At 55.3% G+C, this 24,237-nt stretch overlaps 13 non-coding genes across 13 annotated transcripts; all 13 read left to right on the forward strand.

Annotated features, from left to right (window-relative positions):
- The first annotated feature begins 1,216 nt into the window (after positions 1–1,216).
- On the forward strand, positions 1,217–1,323 carry LOC138512058 (U6 spliceosomal RNA). The gene has a single exon (XR_011280931.1). It is a non-coding gene; the product is annotated as a U6 spliceosomal RNA (small nuclear RNA).
- A 1,744-nt stretch (positions 1,324–3,067) lies between these two features.
- On the forward strand, positions 3,068–3,174 carry LOC138512059 (U6 spliceosomal RNA). Its single transcript, XR_011280932.1, has one exon. It is a non-coding gene; the product is annotated as a U6 spliceosomal RNA (small nuclear RNA).
- Positions 3,175–4,918: 1,744 nt separating this feature from the next.
- On the forward strand, positions 4,919–5,025 carry LOC138512344 (U6 spliceosomal RNA). Its single transcript, XR_011281189.1, has one exon. It is a non-coding gene; the product is annotated as a U6 spliceosomal RNA (small nuclear RNA).
- Positions 5,026–6,758: 1,733 nt separating this feature from the next.
- On the forward strand, positions 6,759–6,865 carry LOC138512365 (U6 spliceosomal RNA). The gene has a single exon (XR_011281208.1). It is a non-coding gene; the product is annotated as a U6 spliceosomal RNA (small nuclear RNA).
- Positions 6,866–8,608: 1,743 nt separating this feature from the next.
- On the forward strand, positions 8,609–8,715 carry LOC138512061 (U6 spliceosomal RNA). The gene has a single exon (XR_011280933.1). It is a non-coding gene; the product is annotated as a U6 spliceosomal RNA (small nuclear RNA).
- A 1,748-nt stretch (positions 8,716–10,463) lies between these two features.
- Positions 10,464–10,570, forward strand: LOC138512062 (U6 spliceosomal RNA). Its single transcript, XR_011280934.1, has one exon. It is a non-coding gene; the product is annotated as a U6 spliceosomal RNA (small nuclear RNA).
- Positions 10,571–12,309: 1,739 nt separating this feature from the next.
- On the forward strand, positions 12,310–12,416 carry LOC138512063 (U6 spliceosomal RNA). The gene has a single exon (XR_011280935.1). It is a non-coding gene; the product is annotated as a U6 spliceosomal RNA (small nuclear RNA).
- A 1,743-nt stretch (positions 12,417–14,159) lies between these two features.
- LOC138512064 (U6 spliceosomal RNA) lies at positions 14,160–14,266 on the forward strand. The gene has a single exon (XR_011280936.1). It is a non-coding gene; the product is annotated as a U6 spliceosomal RNA (small nuclear RNA).
- Positions 14,267–16,009: 1,743 nt separating this feature from the next.
- On the forward strand, positions 16,010–16,116 carry LOC138512065 (U6 spliceosomal RNA). The gene has a single exon (XR_011280937.1). It is a non-coding gene; the product is annotated as a U6 spliceosomal RNA (small nuclear RNA).
- A 1,739-nt stretch (positions 16,117–17,855) lies between these two features.
- Positions 17,856–17,962, forward strand: LOC138512066 (U6 spliceosomal RNA). Its single transcript, XR_011280938.1, has one exon. It is a non-coding gene; the product is annotated as a U6 spliceosomal RNA (small nuclear RNA).
- A 1,748-nt stretch (positions 17,963–19,710) lies between these two features.
- LOC138512067 (U6 spliceosomal RNA) lies at positions 19,711–19,817 on the forward strand. Its single transcript, XR_011280939.1, has one exon. It is a non-coding gene; the product is annotated as a U6 spliceosomal RNA (small nuclear RNA).
- Positions 19,818–21,571: 1,754 nt separating this feature from the next.
- On the forward strand, positions 21,572–21,678 carry LOC138512068 (U6 spliceosomal RNA). The gene has a single exon (XR_011280940.1). It is a non-coding gene; the product is annotated as a U6 spliceosomal RNA (small nuclear RNA).
- A 1,743-nt stretch (positions 21,679–23,421) lies between these two features.
- Positions 23,422–23,528, forward strand: LOC138512069 (U6 spliceosomal RNA). The gene has a single exon (XR_011280941.1). It is a non-coding gene; the product is annotated as a U6 spliceosomal RNA (small nuclear RNA).
- Positions 23,529–24,237: the final 709 nt, after the last annotated feature.

A 24,237-nucleotide genomic window follows, 5' to 3' on the forward strand; every position in this document is an offset into this window, starting at 1 on the left:
GTTAGGCCACGAAGCAGAGGCTGAGCCGTTCCCTGGTGCGCTTTCTGGAAATGTCTCCCTCATTTGGAAATGTGCCCCTCAGTTGCTGAGGTCCCGAGAAGGCTCGCCTGCGGCGCTCACAGAGAGGTCTCTGGCCGATCGTGGCCGATCAGGGACGTGAAGGGCTGCCCTGGGACTGTGTCCAACACAAGCCAACCCCCACCCATTGAAGGACAGGACGCACACATGCATAGAAATCATCTGCTGCTTGTTGGGGCCTTCTGGAGGGACCCCTACTGGTGGTGCTTCGAGATGGCGCCTGGTGTTTCCTTGCTGTGCAACCGGGCCCGCCCCACATAAAATCAAAAGTCTATTGCGAGCAGTGAAGGCCAAGGGAATTTAAATGTAATTCAAAGAAACAAAGCACAGAGTTGGGAGCCCAGCCGGATGGCAGTGGAACCCACAACCTTCTGACTCCTAGTCAGGCGCCTTATCCATTGCACCACTGGCCCCCATACCCCTGGTGCCCTCCGTTAGCTCCTAGTGCTGTTCTTCAAGGTGCCTTTCTGAAGCAGGAGCCACTGCAATGCCTGCTGTCCTGATTTTGTAACACACAAGGCTCACGTCCTGGCACAGTTGATAAAAGCAGGCGACAGGCAGCCAATACCTGTTGTAAGAGGCTTCCTGGCCCTACCAAAGGAAAGCAGACCCGGCGGGACTTTGAAGCCACCGTCGCTGAAGCCAGCAGCCAAACGTAAACTTACATCGGTTTGAAAATGCATCTCTGGCTTGAAGGCGGGGGCAGCAGCAATCCGGGGCTCTCGGGGGTCCGCGCACTAGGCCGCTGCCTCACCTTGCCTATCCTGGAATTCAACAGGGCCCCCCCCAAGCAAACCCTCACAGGCCCTCTGGCTTTTCTCTGGCTTGTGGGACTATTGTGACGCGTCCAGGCACACAGCACCCATCACCCAGGCATTATGACGGGAGGTGCCACTTTGCATGCAGCCTGGACCATGATCCTTTCTTCCTGCATTGCAATAGCCAAGCACACGGAACCTTTCCTTTTGGGCCAAACCAGCAGCGAGGAAGCTTGGGTCGTTGGTCTTTGCCTCTTGGTTCCATACCGGCCCCAGAACCAAACAGTTTCTTGCCAAAGTTAGAGCATAACAAGTCAACCTAGGTCAATAGGCAGCCGATGCGCTGGCTTTTATACACTGGCCAGTTCAGCCCCAAGTGTGTGCTCGCTTCGGCAGCACATATACTAAAATTGGAACGATACAGAGAAGATTAGCATGGCCCCTGCGCAAGGATGACACGCAAATTCGTGAAGCGTTCCATATTTTTAGACACGTGCGTGCCAGGAGAGAAATACCTTTTATTGACAGAATAAAAGGGGCCCCGCTCCCGTGCTGGTCTTGTGCTTGCTCGCTGCCGCGGAAGCCCTTCCCGTTTCTCTTGATCCTCTCTGTGCTGCACCAAGAGCGGCTGCCTTGTCCTCTGCTGGCTGCTCATTTCTATATAGCGCTTTCTATATGATCCGCCTCTAGGGGCTCATGGCAAAGAGCGCACAGCCCCTCAAGCTTCACTGCTTCTAGGCCCTACTCTTCATGAGAGCTGGCTGCCTCTAGGTGTGTGATCTCTTTACCCACTTGTGCATTCTTTGCTCAGTGTCATTCGCCAACTGCTCCTTTAAAGCAAGCGAGGGGTGGCAGGGTCTGAAAGGCAGCAGATAGCACGAGAGAGAGTGTGCGTGCGTGCGTGTGTCTGTGTGTATGCAAATCACCAGTCAGCCAGGGCCTGCTGGGAGCCCATTCCGCCAGGCCCACCGGCTTTTGGACAGCTCCCAGATGGTTGGAGAAGGACCAGGCTGGGTTAGGCCACGAAGCAGAGGCCGAGCCGTTCCCTGGTGCGCTTTCTGGAAATGTCTCCCTCATTTGGAAATGTGCCCCTCAGTTGCTGAGGTCCCGAGAAGGCTCGCCTGCGGCGCTCACCAGAGAGGTCTCTGGCCGATCGTGGCCGATCAGGGACGTGAAGGGCTGCCCTGGGACTGTGTCCAACACAAGCCAACCCCCACCCATTGAAGGACAGGACGCACACATGCATAGAAATCATCTGCTGCTTGTTGGGGCCTTCTGGAGGGACCCCTACTGGTGGTGCTTCGAGATGGCGCCTGGTGTTTCCTTGCTGTGCAACCGGGCCCGCCCCACATAAAATCAAAAGTCTATTGCGAGCAGTGAAGGCCAAGGGAATTTAAATGTAATTCAAAGAAACAAAGCACAGAGTTGGGAGCCCAGCCGGATGGCAGAGGAACCCACAACCTTCTGACTCCTAGTCAGGCGCCTTATCCATTGCACCACTGGCCCCCATACCCCTGGTGCCCTCCGTTAGCTCCTAGTGCTGTTCTTCAAGGTGCCTTTCTGAAGCAGGAGCCACTGCAATGCCTGCTGTCCTGATTTTGTAACACACAAGGCTCACGTCCTGGCACAGTTGATAAAAGCAGGCGACAGGCAGCCAATACCTGTTGTAAGAGGCTTCCTGGCCCTACCAAAGGAAAGCAGACCCGGCGGGACTTTGAAGCCACCGTCGCTGAAGCCAGCAGCCAAACGTAAACTTACATCGGTTTGAAAATGCATCTCTTGCTTGAAGGCGGGGGCAGCAGCAATCCGGGGCTCTCGGGGGTCCGCGCACTAGGCCGCTGCCTCACCTTGCCTATCCTGGAATTCAACAGGGCCCCCCCCAAGCAAACCCTCACAGGCCCTCTGGCTTTTCTCTGGCTTGTGGGACTATTGTGATGCGTCCAGGCACACAGCACCCATCACCCAGGCATTATGACGGGAGGTGCCACTTTGCATGCAGCCTGGACCATGATCCTTTCTTCCTGCATTGCAATAGCCAAGCACACGGAACCTTTCCTTTTGGGCCAAACCAGCAGCGAGGAAGCTTGGGTCGTTGGTCTTTGCCTCTTGGTTCCATACCGGCCCCAGAACCAAACAGTTTCTTGCCAAAGTTAGAGCATAACAAGTCAACCTAGGTCAATAGGCAGCCGATGCGCTGGCTTTTATACACTGGCCAGTTCAGCCCCAAGTGTGTGCTCGCTTCGGCAGCACATATACTAAAATTGGAACGATACAGAGAAGATTAGCATGGCCCCTGCGCAAGGATGACACGCAAATTCGTGAAGCGTTCCATATTTTTAGACACGTGCGTGCCAGGAGAGAAATACCTTTTATTGACAGAATAAAAGGGGCCCCGCTCCCGTGCTGGTCTTGTGCTTGCTCGCTGCCGCGGAAGCCCTTCCCGTTTCTCTTGATCCTCTCTGTGCTGCACCAAGAGCGGCTGCCTTGTCCTCTGCTGGCTGCTCATTTCTATATAGCGCTTTCTATATGATCCGCCTCTAGGGGCTCATGGCAAAGAGCGCACAGCCCCTCAAGCTTCACTGCTTCTAGGCCCTACTCTTCATGAGAGCTGGCTGCCTCTAGGTGTGTGATCTCTTTACCCACTTGTGCATTCTTTGCTCAGTGTCATTCGCCAACTGCTCCTTTAAAGCAAGCGAGGGGTGGCAGGGTCTGGAAGGCAGCAGATAGCACGAGAGAGAGTGTGCGTGCGTGCGTGTGTCTGTGTGTATGCAAATCACCAGTCAGCCAGGGCCTGCTGGGAGCCCATTCCGCCAGGCCCACCGGCTTTTGGACAGCTCCCAGATGGTTGGAGAAGGACCAGGCTGGGTTAGGCCACGAAGCAGAGGCTGAGCCGTTCCCTGGTGCGCTTTCTGGAAATGTCTCCCTCATTTGGAAATGTGCCCCTCAGTTGCTGAGGTCCCGAGAAGGCTCGCCTGCGGCGCTCACCAGAGAGGTCTCTGGCCGATCGTGGCCGATCAGGGACGTGAAGGGCTGCCCTGGGACTGTGTCCAACACAAGCCAACCCCCACCCATTGAAGGACAGGACGCACACATGCATAGAAATCATCTGCTGCTTGTTGGGGCCTTCTGGAGGGACCCCTACTGGTGGTGCTTCGAGATGGCGCCTGGTGTTTCCTTGCTGTGCAAACGGGCCCGCCCCACATAAAATCAAAAGTCTATTGCGAGCAGTGAAGGCCAAGGGAATTTAAATGTAATTCAAAGAAACAAAGCACAGAGTTGGGAGCCCAGCCGGATGGCAGAGGAACCCACAACCTTCTGACTCCTAGTCAGGCGCCTTATCCATTGCACCACTGGCCCCCATACCCCTGGTGCCCTCCGTTAGCTCCTAGTGCTGTTCTTCAAGGTGCCTTTCTGAAGCAGGAGCCACTGCAATGCCTGCTGTCCTGATTTTGTAACACACAAGGCTCACGTCCTGGCACAGTTGATAAAAGCAGGCGACAGGCAGCCAATACCTGTTGTAAGAGGCTTCCTGGCCCTACCAAAGGAAAGCAGACCCGGCGGGACTTTGAAGCCACCGTCGCTGAAGCCAGCAGCCAAACGTAAACTTACATCGGTTTGAAAATGCATCTCTGGCTTGAAGGCGGGGGCAGCAGCAATCCGGGGCTCTCGGGGGTCCGCGCACTAGGCCGCTGCCTCACCTTGCCTATCCTGGAATTCAACAGGGCCCCCCCCAAGCAAACCCTCACAGGCCCTCTGGCTTTTCTCTGGCTTGTGGGACTATTGTGATGCGTCCAGGCACACAGCACCCATCACCCAGGCATTATGACGGGAGGTGCCACTTTGCATGCAGCCTGGACCATGATCCTTTCTTCCTGCATTGCAATAGCCAAGCACACGGAACCTTTCCTTTTGGGCCAAACCAGCAGCGAGGAAGCTTGGGTCGTTGGTCTTTGCCTCTTGGTTCCATACCGGCCCCAGAACCAAACAGTTTCTTGCCAAAGTTAGAGCATAACAAGTCAACCTAGGTCAATAGGCAGCCGATGCGCTGGCTTTTATACACTGGCCAGTTCAGCCCCAAGTGTGTGCTCGCTTCGGCAGCACATATACTAACATTGGAACGATACAGAGAAGATTAGCATGGCCCCTGCGCAAGGATGACACGCAAATTCGTGAAGCGTTCCATATTTTTAGACACGTGCGTGCCAGGAGAGAAATACCTTTTATTGACAGAATAAAAGGGGCCCCGCTCCCGTGCTGGTCTTGTGCTTGCTCGCTGCCGCGGAAGCCCTTCCCGTTTCTCTTGATCCTCTCTGTGCTGCACCGAGAGCGGCTGCCTTGTCCTCTGCTGGCTGCTCATTTCTATATAGCGCTTTCTATATGATCCGCCTCTAGGGGCTCATGGCAAAGAGCGCACAGCCCCTCAAGCTTCACTGCTTCTAGGCCCTACTCTTCATGAGAGCTGGCTGCCTCTAGGTGTGTGATCTCTTTACCCACTTGTGCATTCTTTGCTCAGTGTCATTCGCCAACTGCTCCTTTAAAGCAAGCGAGGGGTGGCAGGGTCTGAAAGGCAGCAGATAGCACGAGAGAGAGTGTGCGTGCGTGCGTGTGTCTGTGTGTATGCAAATCACCAGTCAGCCAGGGCCTGCTGGGAGCCCATTCCGCCAGGCCCACCGGCTTTTGGACAGCTCCCAGATGGTTGGAGAAGGACCAGGCTGGGTTAGGCCACGAAGCAGAGGCCGAGCCGTTCCCTGGTGCGCTTTCTGGAAATGTCTCCCTCATTTGGAAATGTGCCCCTCAGTTGCTGAGGTCCCGAGAAGGCTCGCCTGCGGCTCTCACAGAGAGGTCTCTGGCCGATCAGGGACGTGAAGGGCTGCCCTGGGACTGTGTCCAACACAAGCCAACCCCCACCCATTGAAGGACAGGACGCACACATGCATAGAAATCATCTGCTGCTTGTTGGGGCCTTCTGGAGGGACCCCTACTGGTGGTGCTTCGAGATGGCGCCTGGTGTTTCCTTGCTGTGCAACCGGGCCCGCCCCACATAAAATCAAAAGTCTATTGCGAGCAGTGAAGGCCAAGGGAATTTAAATGTAATTCAAAGAAACAAAGCACAGAGTTGGGAGCCCAGCCGGATGGCAGTGGAACCCACAACCTTCTGACTCCTAGTCAGGCGCCTTATCCATTGCACCACTGGCCCCCATACCCCTGGTGCCCTCCGTTAGCTCCTAGTGCTGTTCTTCAAGGTGCCTTTCTGAAGCAGGAGCCACTGCAATGCCTGCTGTCCTGATTTTGTAACACACAAGGCTCACGTCCTGGCACAGTTGATAAAAGCAGGCGACAGGCAGCCAATACCTGTTGTAAGAGGCTTCCTGGCCCTACCAAAGGAAAGCAGACCCGGCGGGACTTTGAAGCCACCGTCGCTGAAGCCAGCAGCCAAACGTAAACTTACATCGGTTTGAAAATGCATCTCTGGCTTGAAGGCGGGGGCAGCAGCAATCCGGGGCTCTCGGGGGTCCGCGCACTAGGCCGCTGCCTCACCTTGCCTATCCTGGAATTCAACAGGGCCCCCCCCAAGCAAACCCTCACAGGCCCTCTGGCTTTTCTCTGGCTTGTGGGACTATTGTGATGCGTCCAGGCACACAGCACCCATCACCCAGGCATTATGACGGGAGGTGCCACTTTGCATGCAGCCTGGACCATGATCCTTTCTTCCTGCATTGCAATAGCCAAGCACACGGAACCTTTCCTTTTGGGCCAAACCAGCAGCGAGGAAGCTTGGGTCGTTGGTCTTTGCCTCTTGGTTCCATACCGGCCCCAGAACCAAACAGTTTCTTGCCAAAGTTAGAGCATAACAAGTCAACCTAGGTCAATAGGCAGCCGATGCGCTGGCTTTTATACACTGGCCAGTTCAGCCCCAAGTGTGTGCTCGCTTCGGCAGCACATATACTAAAATTGGAACGATACAGAGAAGATTAGCATGGCCTCTGCGCAAGGATGACACGCAAATTCGTGAAGCGTTCCATATTTTTAGACACGTGCGTGCCAGGAGAGAAATACCTTTCATTGACAGAATAAAAGGGGCCCCGCTCCCGTGCTGGTCTTGTGCTTGCTCGCTGCCGCGGAAGCCCTTCCCGTTTCTCTTGATCCTCTCTGTGCTGCACCAAGAGCGGCTGCCTTGTCCTCTGCTGGCTGCTCATTTCTATATAGCGCTTTCTATATGATCCGCCTCTAGGGGCTCATGGCAAAGAGCGCACAGCCCCTCAAGCTTCACTGCTTCTAGGCCCTACTCTTCATGAGAGCTGGCTGCCTCTAGGTGTGTGATCTCTTTACCCACTTGTGCATTCTTTGCTCAGTGTCATTCGCCAACTGCTCCTTTAAAGCAAGCGAGGGGTGGCAGGGTCTGAAAGGCAGCAGATAGCACGAGAGAGAGTGTGCGTGCGTGCGTGTGTCTGTGTGTATGCAAATCACCAGTCAGCCAGGGCCTGCTGGGAGCCCATTCCGCCAGGCCCACCGGCTTTTGGACAGCTCCCAGATGGTTGGAGAAGGACCAGGCTGGGTTAGGCCACGAAGCAGAGGCTGAGCCGTTCCCTGGTGCGCTTTCTGGAAATGTCTCCCTCATTTGGAAATGTGCCCCTCAGTTGCTGAGGTCCCGAGAAGGCTCGCCTGCGGCGCTCACAGAGAGGTCTCTGGCCGATCGTGGCCGATCAGGGACGTGAAGGGCTGCCCTGGGACTGTGTCCAACACAAGCCAACCCCCACCCATTGAAGGACAGGACGCACACATGCATAGAAATCATCTGCTGCTTGTTGGGGCCTTCTGGAGGGACCCCTACTGGTGGTGCTTCGAGATGGCGCCTGGTGTTTCCTTGCTGTGCAACCCGGCCCGCCCCACATAAAATCAAAAGTCTATTGCGAGCAGTGAAGGCCAAGGGAATTTAAATGTAATTCAAAGAAACAAAGCACAGAATTGGGAGCCCAGCCGGATGGCAGTGGAACCCACAACCTTCTGACTCCTAGTCAGGCGCCTTATCCATTGCACCACTGGCCCCCATACCCCTGGTGCCCTCCGTTAGCTCCTAGTGCTGTTCTTCAAGGTGCCTTTCTGAAGCAGGAGCCACTGCAATGCCTGCTGTCCTGATTTTGTAACACACAAGGCTCACGTCCTGGCACAGTTGATAAAAGCAGGCGACAGGCAGCCAATACCTGTTGTAAGAGGCTTCCTGGCCCTACCAAAGGAAAGCAGACCCGGCGGGACTTTGAAGCCACCGTCGCTGAAGCCAGCAGCCAAACGTAAACTTACATCGGTTTGAAAATGCATCTCTTGCTTGAAGGCAGGGGCAGCAGCAATCCGGGGCTCTCGGGGGTCCGCGCACTAGGCCGCTGCCTCACCTTGCCTATCCTGGAATTCAACAGGGCCCCCCCCAAGCAAACCCTCACAGGCCCTCTGGCTTTTCTCTGGCTTGTGGGACTATTGTGATGCGTCCAGGCACACAGCACCCATCACCCAGGCATTATGACGGGAGGTGCCACTTTGCATGCAGCCTGGACCATGATCCTTTCTTCCTGCATTGCAATAGCCAAGCACACGGAACCTTTCCTTTTGGGCCAAACCAGCAGCGAGGAAGCTTGGGTCGTTGGTCTTTGCCTCTTGGTTCCATACCGGCCCCAGAACCAAACAGTTTCTTGCCAAAGTTAGAGCATAACAAGTCAACCTAGGTCAATAGGCAGCCGATGCGCTGGCTTTTATACACTGGCCAGTTCAGCCCCAAGTGTGTGCTCGCTTCGGCAGCACATATACTAAAATTGGAACGATACAGAGAAGATTAGCATGGCCCCTGCGCAAGGATGACACGCAAATTCGTGAAGCGTTCCATATTTTTAGACACGTGCGTGCCAGGAGAGAAATACCTTTTATTGACAGAATAAAAGGGGCCCCGCTCCCGTGCTGGTCTTGTGCTTGCTCGCTGCCGCGGAAGCCCTTCCCGTTTCTCTTGATCCTCTCTGTGCTGTGCTGCACCGAGAGCGGCTGCCTTGTCCTCTGCTGGCTGCTCATTTCTATATAGCGCTTTCTATATGATCCGCCTCTAGGGGCTCATGGCAAAGAGCGCACAGCCCCTCAAGCTTCACTGCTTCTAGGCCCTACTCTTCATGAGAGCTGGCTGCCTCTAGGTGTGTGATCTCTTTACCCACTTGTGCATTCTTTGCTCAGTGTCATTCGCCAACTGCTCCTTTAAAGCAAGCGAGGGGTGGCAGGGTCTGAAAGGCAGCAGATAGCACGAGAGAGAGTGTGCGTGCGTGCGTGTGTCTGTGTGTATGCAAATCACCAGTCAGCCAGGGCCTGCTGGGAGCCCATTCCGCCAGGCCCACCGGCTTTTGGACAGCTCCCAGATGGTTGGAGAAGGACCAGGCTGGGTTAGGCCACGAAGCAGAGGCTGAGCCGTTCCCTGGTGCGCTTTCTGGAAATGTCTCCCTCATTTGGAAATGTGCCCCTCAGTTGCTGAGGTCCCGAGAAGGCTCGCCTGCGGCGCTCACAGAGAGGTCTCTGGCCGATCGTGGCCGATCAGGGACGTGAAGGGCTGCCCTGGGACTGTGTCCAACACAAGCCAACCCCCACCCATTGAAGGACAGGACGCACACATGCATAGAAATCATCTGCTGCTTGTTGGGGCCTTCTGGAGGGACCCCTACTGGTGGTGCTTCGAGATGGCGCCTGGTGTTTCCTTGCTGTGCAACCCGGCCCGCCCCACATAAAATCAAAAGTCTATTGCGAGCAGTGAAGGCCAAGGGAATTTAAATGTAATTCAAAGAAACAAAGCACAGAGTTGGGAGCCCAGCCGGATGGCAGTGGAACCCACAACCTTCTGACTCCTAGTCAGGCGCCTTATCCATTGCACCACTGGCCCCCATACCCCTGGTGCCCTCCGTTAGCTCCTAGTGCTGTTCTTCAAGGTGCCTTTCTGAAGCAGGAGCCACTGCAATGCCTGCTGTCCTGATTTTGTAACACACAAGGCTCACGTCCTGGCACAGTTGATAAAAGCAGGCGACAGGCAGCCAATACCTGTTGTAAGAGGCTTCCTGGCCCTACCAAAGGAAAGCAGACCCGGCGGGACTTTGAAGCCACCGTCGCTGAAGCCAGCAGCCAAACGTAAACTTACATCGGTTTGAAAATGCATCTCTTGCTTGAAGGCGGGGGCAGCAGCAATCCGGGGCTCTCGGGGGTCCGCGCACTAGGCCGCTGCCTCACCTTGCCTATCCTGGAATTCAACAGGGCCCCTCCCAAGCAAACCCTCACAGGCCCTCTGGCTTTTCTCTGGCTTGTGGGACTATTGTGATGCGTCCAGGCACACAGCACCCATCACCCAGGCATTATGACGGGAGGTGCCACTTTGCATGCAGCCTGGACCATGATCCTTTCTTCCTGCATTGCAATAGCCAAGCACACGGAACCTTTCCTTTTGGGCCAAACCAGCAGCGAGGAAGCTTGGGTCGTTGGTCTTTGCCTCTTGGTTCCATACCGGCCCCAGAACCAAACAGTTTCTTGCCAAAGTTAGAGCATAACAAGTCAACCTAGGTCAATAGGCAGCCGATGCGCTGGCTTTTATACACTGGCCAGTTCAGCCCCAAGTGTGTGCTCGCTTCGGCAGCACATATACTAAAATTGGAACGATACAGAGAAGATTAGCATGGCCCCTGCGCAAGGATGACACGCAAATTCGTGAAGCGTTCCATATTTTTAGACACGTGCGTGCCAGGAGAGAAATACCTTTTATTGACAGAATAAAAGGGGCCCCGCTCCCGTGCTGGTCTTGTGCTTGCTCGCTGCCGCGGAAGCCCTTCCCGTTTCTCTTGATCCTCTCTGTGCTGTGCTGCACCGAGAGCGGCTGCCTTGTCCTCTGCTGGCTGCTCATTTCTATATAGCGCTTTCTATATGACCCGCCTCTAGGGGCTCATGGCAAAGAGCGCACAGCCCCTCAAGCTTCACTGCTTCTAGGCCCTACTCTTCATGAGAGCTGGCTGCCTCTAGGTGTGTGATCTCTTTACCCACTTGTGCATTCTTTGCTCAGTGTCATTCGCCAACTGCTCCTTTAAAGCAAGCGAGGGGTGGCAGGGTCTGAAAGGCAGCAGATAGCACGAGAGAGAGTGTGCGTGCGTGCGTGTGTCTGTGTGTATGCAAATCACCAGTCAGCCAGGGCCTGCTGGGAGCCCATTCCGCCAGGCCCACCGGCTTTTGGACAGCTCCCAGATGGTTGGAGAAGGACCAGGCTGGGTTAGGCCACGGAGCAGAGGCCGAGCCGTTCCCTGGTGCGCTTTCTGGAAATGTCTCCCTCATTTGGAAATGTGCCCCTCAGTTGCTGAGGTCCCGAGAAGGCTCGCCTGCGGCGCTCACCAGAGAGGTCTCTGGCCGATCAGGGACGTGAAGGGCTGCCCTGGGACTGTGTCCAACACAAGCCAACCCCCACCCATTGAAGGACAGGACGCACACATGCATAGAAATCATCTGCTGCTTGTTGGGGCCTTCTGGAGGGACCCCTACTGGTGGTGCTTCGAGATGGCGCCTGGTGTTTCCTTGCTGTGCAACCGGGCCCGCCCCACATAAAATCAAAAGTCTATTGCGAGCAGTGAAGGCCAAGGGAATTTAAATGTAATTCAAAGAAACAAAGCACAGAGTTGGGAGCCCAGCCGGATGGCAGTGGAACCCACAACCTTCTGACTCCTAGTCAGGCGCCTTATCCATTGCACCACTGGCCCCCATACCCCTGGTGCCCTCCGTTAGCTCCTAGTGCTGTTCTTCAAGGTGCCTTTCTGAAGCAGGAGCCACTGCAATGCCTGCTGTCCTGATTTTGTAACACACAAGGCTCACGTCCTGGCACAGTTGATAAAAGCAGGCGACAGGCAGCCAATACCTGTTGTAAGAGGCTTCCTGGCCCTACCAAAGGAAAGCAGACCCGGCGGGACTTTGAAGCCACCGTCGCTGAAGCAAGCAGCCAAACGTAAACTTACATCGGTTTGAAAATGCATCTCTGGCTTGAAGGCGGGGGCAGCAGCAATCCGGGGCTCTCGGGGGTCCGCGCACTAGGCCGCTGCCTCACCTTGCCTATCCTGGAATTCAACAGGGCCCCCCCCAAGCAAACCCTCACAGGCCCTCTGGCTTTTCTCTGGCTTGTGGGACTATTGTGATGCGTCCAGGCACACAGCACCCATCACCCAGGCATTATGACGGGAGGTGCCACTTTGCATGCAGCCTGGACCATGATCCTTTCTTCCTGCATTGCAATAGCCAAGCACACGGAACCTTTCCTTTTGGGCCAAACCAGCAGCGAGGAAGCTTGGGTCGTTGGTCTTTGCCTCTTGGTTCCATACCGGCCCCAGAACCAAACAGTTTCTTGCCAAAGTTAGAGCATAACAAGTCAACCTAGGTCAATAGGCAGCCGATGCGCTGGCTTTTATACACTGGCCAGTTCAGCCCCAAGTGTGTGCTCGCTTCGGCAGCACATATACTAAAATTGGAACGATACAGAGAAGATTAGCATGGCCCCTGCGCAAGGATGACACGCAAATTCGTGAAGCGTTCCATATTTTTAGACACGTGCGTGCCAGGAGAGAAATACCTTTTATTGACAGAATAAAAGGGGCCCCGCTCCCGTGCTGGTCTTGTGCTTGCTCGCTGCCGCGGAAGCCCTTCCCGTTTCTCTTGATCCTCTCTGTGCTGCACCAAGAGCGGCTGCCTTGTCCTCTGCTGGCTGCTCATTTCTATATAGCGCTTTCTATATGATCCGCCTCTAGGGGCTCATGGCAAAGAGCGCACAGCCCCTCAAGCTTCACTGCTTCTAGGCCCTACTCTTCATGAGAGCTGGCTGCCTCTAGGTGTGTGATCTCTTTACCCACTTGTGCATTCTTTGCTCAGTGTCATTCGCCAACTGCTCCTTTAAAGCAAGCGAGGGGTGGCAGGGTCTGAAAGGCAGCAGATAGCACGAGAGAGAGTGTGCGTGCGTGCGTGTGTCTGTGTGTATGCAAATCACCAGTCAGCCAGGGCCTGCTGGGAGCCCATTCCGCCAGGCCCACCGGCTTTTGGACAGCTCCCAGATGGTTGGAGAAGGACCAGGCTGGGTTAGGCCACGAAGCAGAGGCTGAGCCGTTCCCTGGTGCGCTTTCTGGAAATGTCTCCCTCATTTGGAAATGTGCCCCTCAGTTGCTGAGGTCCCGAGAAGGCTCGCCTGCGGCGCTCACAGAGAGGTCTCTGGCCGATCGTGGCCGATCAGGGACGTGAAGGGCTGCCCTGGGACTGTGTCCAACACAAGCCAACCCCCACCCATTGAAGGACAGGACGCACACATGCATAGAAATCATCTGCTGCTTGTTGGGGCCTTCTGGAGGGACCCCTACTGGTGGTGCTTCGAGATGGCGCCTGGTGTTTCCTTGCTGTGCAACCGGGCCCGCCCCACATAAAATCAAAAGTCTATTGCGAGCAGTGAAGGCCAAGGGAATTTAAATGTAATTCAAAGAAACAAAGCACAGAGTTGGGAGCCCAGCCGGATGGCAGTGGAACCCACAACCTTCTGACTCCTAGTCAGGCGCCTTATCCATTGCACCACTGGCCCCCATACCCCTGGTGCCCTCCGTTAGCTCCTAGTGCTGTTCTTCAAGGTGCCTTTCTGAAGCAGGAGCCACTGCAATGCCTGCTGTCCTGATTTTGTAACACACAAGGCTCACGTCCTGGCACAGTTGATAAAAGCAGGCGACAGGCAGCCAATACCTGTTGTAAGAGGCTTCCTGGCCCTACCAAAGGAAAGCAGACCCGGCGGGACTTTGAAGCCACCGTCGCTGAAGCAAGCAGCCAAACGTAAACTTACATCGGTTTGAAAATGCATCTCTGGCTTGAAGGCGGGGGCAGCAGCAATCCGGGGCTCTCGGGGGTCCGCGCACTAGGCCGCTGCCTCACCTTGCCTATCCTGGAATTCAACAGGGCCCCCCCCAAGCAAACCCTCACAGGCCCTCTGGCTTTTCTCTGGCTTGTGGGACTATTGTGATGCGTCCAGGCACACAGCACCCATCACCCAGGCATTATGACGGGAGGTGCCACTTTGCATGCAGCCTGGACCATGATCCTTTCTTCCTGCATTGCAATAGCCAAGCACACGGAACCTTTCCTTTTGGGCCAAACCAGCAGCGAGGAAGCTTGGGTCGTTGGTCTTTGCCTCTTGGTTCCATACCGGCCCCAGAACCAAACAGTTTCTTGCCAAAGTTAGAGCATAACAAGTCAACCTAGGTCAATAGGCAGCCGATGCGCTGGCTTTTATACACTGGCCAGTTCAGCCCCAAGTGTGTGCTCGCTTCGGCAGCACATATACTAAAATTGGAACGATACAGAGAAGATTAGCATGGCCCCTGCGCAAGGATGACACGCAAATTCGTGAAGCGTTCCATATTTTTAGACACGTGCGTGCCAGGAGAGAAATACCTTTTATTGACAGAATAAAAGGGGCCCCGCTCCCGTGCTGGTCTTGTGCTTGCTCGCTGCCGCGGAAGCCCTTCCCGTTTCTCTTGATCCTCTCTGTGCTGCACCAAGAGCGGCTGCCTTGTCCTCTGCTGGCTGCTCATTTCTATATAGCGCTTTCTATATGATCCGCCTCTAGGGGCTCATGGCAAAGAGCGCACAGCCCCTCAAGCTTCACTGCTTCTAGGCCCTACTCTTCATGAGAGCTGGCTGCCTCTAGGTGTGTGATCTCTTTACCCACTTGTGCATTCTTTGCTCAGTGTCATTCGCCAACTGCTCCTTTAAAGCAAGCGAGGGGTGGCAGGGTCTGAAAGGCAGCAGATAGCACGAGAGAGAGTGTGCGTGCGTGCGTGTGTCTGTGTGTATGCAAATCACCAGTCAGCCAGGGCCTGCTGGGAGCCCATTCCGCCAGGCCCACCGGCTTTTGGACAGCTCCCAGATGGTTGGAGAAGGACCAGGCTGGGTTAGGCCACGAAGCAGAGGCTGAGCCGTTCCCTGGTGCGCTTTCTGGAAATGTCTCCCTCATTTGGAAATGTGCCCCTCAGTTGCTGAGGTCCCGAGAAGGCTCGCCTGCGGCGCTCACAGAGAGGTCTCTGGCCGATCGTGGCCGATCAGGGACGTGAAGGGCTGCCCTGGGACTGTGTCCAACACAAGCCAACCCCCACCCATTGAAGGACAGGACGCACACATGCATAGAAATCATCTGCTGCTTGTTGGGGCCTTCTGGAGGGACCCCTACTGGTGGTGCTTCGAGATGGCGCCTGGTGTTTCCTTGCTGTGCAACCGGGCCCGCCCCACATAAAATCAAAAGTCTATTGCGAGCAGTGAAGGCCAAGGGAATTTAAATGTAATTCAAAGAAACAAAGCACAGAGTTGGGAGCCCAGCCGGATGGCAGTGGAACCCACAACCTTCTGACTCCTAGTCAGGCGCCTTATCCATTGCACCACTGGCCCCCATACCCCTGGTGCCCTCCGTTAGCTCCTAGTGCTGTTCTTCAAGGTGCCTTTCTGAAGCAGGAGCCACTGCAATGCCTGCTGTCCTGATTTTGTAACACACAAGGCTCACGTCCTGGCACAGTTGATAAAAGCAGGCGACAGGCAGCCAATACCTGTTGTAAGAGGCTTCCTGGCCCTACCAAAGGAAAGCAGACCCGGCGGGACTTTGAAGCCACCGTCGCTGAAGCAAGCAGCCAAACGTAAACTTACATCGGTTTGAAAATGCATCTCTGGCTTGAAGGCGGGGGCAGCAGCAATCCGGGGCTCTCGGGGGTCCGCGCACTAGGCCGCTGCCTCACCTTGCCTATCCTGGAATTCAACAGGGCCCCCCCCAAGCAAACCCTCACAGGCCCTCTGGCTTTTCTCTGGCTTGTGGGACTATTGTGATGCGTCCAGGCACACAGCACCCATCACCCAGGCATTATGACGGGAGGTGCCACTTTGCATGCAGCCTGGACCATGATCCTTTCTTCCTGCATTGCAATAGCCAAGCACACGGAACCTTTCCTTTTGGGCCAAACCAGCAGCGAGGAAGCTTGGGTCGTTGGTCTTTGCCTCTTGGTTCCATACCGGCCCCAGAACCAAACAGTTTCTTGCCAAAGTTAGAGCATAACAAGTCAACCTAGGTCAATAGGCAGCCGATGCGCTGGCTTTTATACACTGGCCAGTTCAGCCCCAAGTGTGTGCTCGCTTCGGCAGCACATATACTAAAATTGGAACGATACAGAGAAGATTAGCATGGCCCCTGCGCAAGGATGACACGCAAATTCGTGAAGCGTTCCATATTTTTAGACACGTGCGTGCCAGGAGAGAAATACCTTTTATTGACAGAATAAAAGGGGCCCCGCTCCCGTGCTGGTCTTGTGCTTGCTCGCTGCCGCGGAAGCCCTTCCCGTTTCTCTTGATCCTCTCTGTGCTGTGCTGCACCGAGAGCGGCTGCCTTGTCCTCTGCTGGCTGCTCATTTCTATATAGCGCTTTCTATATGATCCGCCTCTAGGGGCTCATGGCAAAGAGCGCACAGCCCCTCAAGCTTCACTGCTTCTAGGCCCTACTCTTCATGAGAGCTGGCTGCCTCTAGGTGTGTGATCTCTTTACCCACTTGTGCATTCTTTGCTCAGTGTCATTCGCCAACTGCTCCTTTAAAGCAAGCGAGGGGTGGCAGGGTCTGAAAGGCAGCAGATAGCACGAGAGAGAGTGTGCGTGCGTGCGTGTGTCTGTGTGTATGCAAATCACCAGTCAGCCAGGGCCTGCTGGGAGCCCATTCCGCCAGGCCCACCGGCTTTTGGACAGCTCCCAGATGGTTGGAGAAGGACCAGGCTGGGTTAGGCCACGAAGCAGAGGCTGAGCCGTTCCCTGGTGCGCTTTCTGGAAATGTCTCCCTCATTTGGAAATGTGCCCCTCAGTTGCTGAGGTCCCGAGAAGGCTCGCCTGCGGCGCTCACCAGAGAGGTCTCTGGCCGATCAGGGACGTGAAGGGCTGCCCTGGGACTGTGTCCAACACAAGCCAACCCCCACCCATTGAAGGACAGGACGCACACATGCATAGAAATCATCTGCTGCTTGTTGGGGCCTTCTGGAGGGACCCCTACTGGTGGTGCTTCGAGATGGCGCCTGGTGTTTCCTTGCTGTGCAACCGGGCCCGCCCCACATAAAATCAAAAGTCTATTGCGAGCAGTGAAGGCCAAGGGAATTTAAATGTAATTCAAAGAAACAAAGCACAGAGTTGGGAGCCCAGCCGGATGGCAGTGGAACCCACAACCTTCTGACTCCTAGTCAGGCGCCTTATCCATTGCACCACTGGCCCCCATACCCCTGGTGCCCTCCGTTAGCTCCTAGTGCTGTTCTTCAAGGTGCCTTTCTGAAGCAGGAGCCACTGCAATGCCTGCTGTCCTGATTTTGTAACACACAAGGCTCACGTCCTGGCACAGTTGATAAAAGCAGGCGACAGGCAGCCAATACCTGTTGTAAGAGGCTTCCTGGCCCTACCAAAGGAAAGCAGACCCGGCGGGACTTTGAAGCCACCGTCGCTGAAGCCAGCAGCCAAACGTAAACTTACATCGGTTTGAAAATGCATCTCTGGCTTGAAGGCGGGGGCAGCAGCAATCCGGGGCTCTCGGGGGTCCGCGCACTAGGCCGCTGCCTCACCTTGCCTATCCTGGAATTCAACAGGGCCCCCCCCAAGCAAACCCTCACAGGCCCTCTGGCTTTTCTCTGGCTTGTGGGACTATTGTGATGCGTCCAGGCACACAGCACCCATCACCCAGGCATTATGACGGGAGGTGCCACTTTGCATGCAGCCTGGACCATGATCCTTTCTTCCTGCATTGCAATAGCCAAGCACACGGAACCTTTCCTTTTGGGCCAAACCAGCAGCGAGGAAGCTTGGGTCGTTGGTCTTTGCCTCTTGGTTCCATACCGGCCCCAGAACCAAACAGTTTCTTGCCAAAGTTAGAGCATAACAAGTCAACCTAGGTCAATAGGCAGCCGATGCGCTGGCTTTTATACACTGGCCAGTTCAGCCCCAAGTGTGTGCTCGCTTCGGCAGCACATATACTAAAATTGGAACGATACAGAGAAGATTAGCATGGCCCCTGCGCAAGGATGACACGCAAATTCGTGAAGCGTTCCATATTTTTAGACACGTGCGTGCCAGGAGAGAAATACCTTTTATTGACAGAATAAAAGGGGCCCCGCTCCCGTGCTGGTCTTGTGCTTGCTCGCTGCCGCGGAAGCCCTTCCCGTTTCTCTTGATCCTCTCTGTGCTGTGCTGCACCGAGAGCGGCTGCCTTGTCCTCTGCTGGCTGCTCATTTCTATATAGCGCTTTCTATATGATCCGCCTCTAGGGGCTCATGGCAAAGAGCGCACAGCCCCTCAAGCTTCACTGCTTCTAGGCCCTACTCTTCATGAGAGCTGGCTGCCTCTAGGTGTGTGATCTCTTTACCCACTTGTGCATTCTTTGCTCAGTGTCATTCGCCAACTGCTCCTTTAAAGCAAGCGAGGGGTGGCAGGGTCTGAAAGGCAGCAGATAGCACGAGAGAGAGTGTGCGTGCGTGCGTGTGTCTGTGTGTATGCAAATCACCAGTCAGCCAGGGCCTGCTGGGAGCCCATTCCGCCAGGCCCACCGGCTTTTGGACAGCTCCCAGATGGTTGGAGAAGGACCAGGCTGGGTTAGGCCACGAAGCAGAGGCCGAGCCGTTCCCTGGTGCGCTTTCTGGAAATGTCTCCCTCATTTGGAAATGTGCCCCTCAGTTGCTGAGGTCCCGAGAAGGCTCGCCTGCGGCGCTCACAGAGAGGTCTCTGGCCGATCGTGGCCGATCAGGGACGTGAAGGGCTGCCCTGGGACTGTGTCCAACACAAGCCAACCCCCACCCATTGAAGGACAGGACGCACACATGCATAGAAATCATCTGCTGCTTGTTGGGGCCTTCTGGAGGGACCCCTACTGGTGGTGCTTCGAGATGGCGCCTGGTGTTTCCTTGCTGTGCAACCGGGCCCGCCCCACATAAAATCAAAAGTCTATTGCGAGCAGTGAAGGCCAAGGGAATTTAAATGTAATTCAAAGAAACAAAGCACAGAGTTGGGAGCCCAGCCGGATGGCAGAGGAACCCACAACCTTCTGACTCCTAGTCAGGCGCCTTATCCATTGCACCACTGGCCCCCATACCCCTGGTGCCCTCCGTTAGCTCCTAGTGCTGTTCTTCAAGGTGCCTTTCTGAAGCAGGAGCCACTGCAATGCCTGCTGTCCTGATTTTGTAACACACAAGGCTCACGTCCTGGCACAGTTGATAAAAGCAGGCGACAGGCAGCCAATACCTGTTGTAAGAGGCTTCCTGGCCCTACCAAAGGAAAGCAGACCCGGCGGGACTTTGAAGCCACCGTCGCTGAAGCCAGCAGCCAAACGTAAACTTACATCGGTTTGAAAATGCATCTCTGGCTTGAAGGCGGGGGCAGCAGCAATCCGGGGCTCTCGGGGGTCCGCGCACTAGGCCGCAGCCTCACCTTGCCTATCCTGGAATTCAACAGGGCCCCCCCCAAGCAAACCCTCACAGGCCCTCTGGCTTTTCTCTGGCTTGTGGGACTATTGTGATGCGTCCAGGCACACAGCACCCATCACCCAGGCATTATGACGGGAGGTGCCACTTTGCATGCAGCCTGGACCATGATCCTTTCTTCCTGCATTGCAATAGCCAAGCACACGGAACCTTTCCTTTTGGGCCAAACCAGCAGCGAGGAAGCTTGGGTCGTTGGTCTTTGCCTCTTGGTTCCATACCGGCCCCAGAACCAAACAGTTTCTTGCCAAAGTTAGAGCATAACAAGTCAACCTAGGTCAATAGGCAGCCGATGCGCTGGCTTTTATACACTGGCCAGTTCAGCCCCAAGTGTGTGCTCGCTTCGGCAGCACATATACTAAAATTGGAACGATACAGAGAAGATTAGCATGGCCCCTGCGCAAGGATGACACGCAAATTCGTGAAGCGTTCCATATTTTTAGACACGTGCGTGCCAGGAGAGAAATACCTTTTATTGACAGAATAAAAGGGGCCCCGCTCCCGTGCTGGTCTTGTGCTTGCTCGCTGCCGCGGAAGCCCTTCCCGTTTCTCTTGATCCTCTCTGTGCTGCACCAAGAGCGGCTGCCTTGTCCTCTGCTGGCTGCTCATTTCTATATAGCGCTTTCTATATGATCCGCCTCTAGGGGCTCATGGCAAAGAGCGCACAGCCCCTCAAGCTTCACTGCTTCTAGGCCCTACTCTTCATGAGAGCTGGCTGCCTCTAGGTGTGTGATCTCTTTACCCACTTGTGCATTCTTTGCTCAGTGTCATTCGCCAACTGCTCCTTTAAAGCAAGCGAGGGGTGGCAGGGTCTGAAAGGCAGCAGATAGCACGAGAGAGAGTGTGCGTGCGTGCGTGTGTCTGTGTGTATGCAAATCACCAGTCAGCCAGGGCCTGCTGGGAGCCCATTCCGCCAGGCCCACCGGCTTTTGGACAGCTCCCAGATGGTTGGAGAAGGACCAGGCTGGGGACCAGGCTGGGTTAGGCCACGAAGCAGAGGCTGAGCCGTTCCCTGGTGCGCTTTCTGGAAATGTCTCCCTCATTTGGAAATGTGCCCCTCAGTTGCTGAGGTCCCGAGAAGGCTCGCCTGCGGCGCTCACAGAGAGGTCTCTGGCCGATCGTGGCCGATCAGGGACGTGAAGGGCTGCCCTGGGACTGTGTCCAACACAAGCCAACCCACACCCATTGAAGGACAGGACGCACACATGCATAGAAATCATCTGCTGCTTGTTGGGGCCTTCTGGAGGGACCCCTACTGGTGGTGCTTCGAGATGGCGCCTGGTGTTTCCTTGCTGTGCAACCGGGCCCGCCCCACATAAAATCAAAAGTCTATTGCGAGCAGTGAAGGCCAAGGGAATTTAAATGTAATTCAAAGAAACAAAGCACAGAGTTGGGAGCCCAGCCGGATGGCAGAGGAACCCACAACCTTCTGACTCCTAGTCAGGCGCCTTATCCATTGCACCACTGGCCCCCATACCCCTGGTGCCCTCCGTTAGCTCCTAGTGCTGTTCTTCAAGGTGCCTTTCTGAAGCAGGAGCCACTGCAATGCCTGCTGTCCTGATTTTGTAACACACAAGGCTCACGTCCTGGCACAGTTGATAAAAGCAGGCGACAGGCAGCCAATACCTGTTGTAAGAGGCTTCCTGGCCCTACCAAAGGAAAGCAGACCCGGCGGGACTTTGAAGCCACCGTCGCTGAAGCCAGCAGCCAAACGGAAACTTACATCGGTTTGAAAATGCATCTCTGGCTTGAAGGCGGGGGCAGCAGCAATCCGGGGCTCTCGGGGGTCCGCGCACTAGGCCGCTGCCTCACCTTGCCTATCCTGGAACTCAACAGGGCCCCCCCAAGCAAACCCTCACAGGCCCTCTGGCTTTTCTCTGGCTTGTGGGACTATTGTGATGCGTCCAGGCACACAGCACCCATCACCCAGGCATTATGACGGGAGGTGCCACTTTGCATGCAGCCTGGACCATGATCCTTTCTTCCTGCATTGCAATAGCCAAGCACACGGAACCTTTCCTTTTGGGCCAAACCAGCAGCGAGGAAGCTTGGGTCGTTGGTCTTTGCCTCTTGGTTCCATACCGGCCCCAGAACCAAACAGTTTCTTGCCAAAGTTAGAGCATAACAAGTCAACCTAGGTCAATAGGCAGCCGATGCGCTGGCTTTTATACACTGGCCAGTTCAGCCCCAAGTGTGTGCTCGCTTCGGCAGCACATATACTAAAATTGGAACGATACAGAGAAGATTAGCATGGCCCCTGCGCAAGGATGACACGCAAATTCGTGAAGCGTTCCATATTTTTAGACACGTGCGTGCCAGGAGAGAAATACCTTTTATTGACAGAATAAAAGGGGCCCCGCTCCCGTGCTGGTCTTGTGCTTGCTCGCTGCCGCGGAAGCCCTTCCCGTTTCTCTTGATCCTCTCTGTGCTGCACCGAGAGCGGCTGCCTTGTCCTCTGCTGGCTGCTCATTTCTATATAGCGCTTTCTATATGATCCGCCTCTAGGGGCTCATGGCAAAGAGCGCACAGCCCCTCAAGCTTCACTGCTTCTAGGCCCTACTCTTCATGAGAGCTGGCTGCCTCTAGGTGTGTGATCTCTTTACCCACTTGTGCATTCTTTGCTCAGTGTCATTCGCCAACTGCTCCTTTAAAGCAAGCGAGGGGTGGCAGGGTCTGAAAGGCAGCAGATAGCACGAGAGAGAGTGTGCGTGCGTGCGTGTGTCTGTGTGTATGCAAATCACCAGTCAGCCAGGGCCTGCTGGGAGCCCATTCCGCCAGGCCCACCGGCTTTTGGACAGCTCCCAGATGGTTGGAGAAGGACCAGGCTGGGTTAGGCCACGAAGCAGAGGCCGAGCCGTTCCCTGGTGCGCTTTCTGGAAATGTCTCCCTCATTTGGAAATGTGCCCCTCAGTTGCTGAGGTCCCGAGAAGGCTCACCTGCGGCTCTCACAGAGAGGTCTCTGGCCGATCGTGGCCGATCAGGGACGTGAAGGGCTGCCCTGGGACTGTGTCCAACACAAGCCAACCCCCACCCATTGAAGGACAGGACGCACACATGCATAGAAATCATCTGCTGCTTGTTGGGGCCTTCTGGAGGGACCCCTGCTGGTGGTGCTTCAAGATGGCGCCTGGTGTTTCCTTGCTGTGCAACCGGGCCCGCCCCACATAAAATCAAAAGTCTATTGCGAGCAGTGAAGGCCAAGGGAATTTAAATGTAATTCAAAGAAACAAAGCACAGAGTTGGGAGCCCAGCCGGATGGCAGTGGAACCCACAACCTTCTGACTCCTAGTCAGGCGCCTTATCCATTGCACCACTGGCCCCCATACCCCTGGTGCCCTCCGTTAGCTCCTAGTGCTGTTCTTCAAGGTGCCTTTCTGAAGCAGGAGCCACTGCAATGCCTGCTGTCCTGATTTTGTAACACACAAGGCTCACGTCCTGGCACAGTTGATAAAAGCAGGCGACAGGCAGCCAATACCTGTTGTAAGAGGCTTCCTGGCCCTACCAAAGGAAAGCAGACCCGGCGGGACTTTGAAGCCACCGTCGCTGAAGCCAGCAGCCAAACGTAAACTTACATCGGTTTGAAAATGCATCTCTGGCTTGAAGGCGGGGGCAGCAGCAATCCGGGGCTCTCGGGGGTCCGCGCACTAGGCCGCTGCCTCACCTTGCCTTATCCTGGAACTCAACAGTGCCCCCCCAAGCAAACCCTCACAGGCCCTCTGGCTTTTCTCTGGCTTGTGGGACTATTGTGATGCGTCCAGGCACACAGCACCCATCACCCAGGCATTATGACGGGAGGTGCCACTTTGCATGCAGCCTGGACCATGATCCTTTCTTCCTGCATTGCAATAGCCAAGCACACGGAACCTTTCCTTTTGGGCCAAACCAGCAGCGAGGAAGCTTGGGTCGTTGGTCTTTGCCTCTTGCTTTCATCCCGGCCCCAGAACCAAACAGTTTCTTGCCAAAGTTAGAGCATAACAAGTCAACCTAGGTCAATAGGCAGCCGATGCGCTGGCTTTTATACACTGGCCAGTTCAGCCCCAAGTGTGTGCTCGCTTCGGCAGCACATATACTAAAATTGGAACGATACAGAGAAGATTAGCATGGCCCCTGCGCAAGGATGACACGCAAATTCGTGAAGCGTTCCATATTTTTAGACACGTGCGTGCCAGGAGAGAAATACCTTTTATTGACAGAATAAAAGGGGCCCCGCTCCCGTGCTGGTCTTGTGCTTGCTCGCTGCCGCGGAAGCCCTTCCCGTTTCTCTTGATCCTCTCTGTGCTGCACCAAGAGCGGCTGCCTTGTCCTCTGCTGGCTGCTCATTTCTATATAGCGCTTTCTATATGATCCGCCTCTAGGGGCTCATGGCAAAGAGCGCACAGCCCCTCAAGCTTCACTGCTTCTAGGCCCTACTCTTCATGAGAGCTGGCTGCCTCTAGGTGTGTGATCTCTTTACCCACTTGTGCATTCTTTGCTCAGTGTCATTCGCCAACTGCTCCTTTAAAGCAAGCGAGGGGTGGCAGGGTCTGAAAGGCAGCAGATAGCACGAGAGAGAGTGTGCGTGCGTGCGTGTGTCTGTGTGTATGCAAATCACCAGTCAGCCAGGGCCTGCTGGGAGCCCATTCCGCCAGGCCCACCGGCTTTTGGACAGCTCCCAGATGGTTGGAGAAGGACCAGGCTGGGTTAGGCCACGAAGCAGAGGCCGAGCCGTTCCCTGGTGCGCTTTCTGGAAATGTCTCCCTCATTTGGAAATGTGCCCCTCAGTTGCTGAGGTCCCGAGAAGGCTCGCCTGCGGCGCTCACCAGAGAGGTCTCTGGCCGATCGTGGCCGATCAGGGACGTGAAGGGCTGCCCTGGGACTGTGT

Source organism: Ambystoma mexicanum, chromosome 6p (assembly GCF_040938575.1).
Source record: "Ambystoma mexicanum isolate Mex_15411 chromosome 6p, UKY_AmexF1_1, whole genome shotgun sequence".
Lineage (NCBI taxonomy): Eukaryota > Metazoa > Chordata > Amphibia > Caudata > Ambystomatidae > Ambystoma > Ambystoma mexicanum.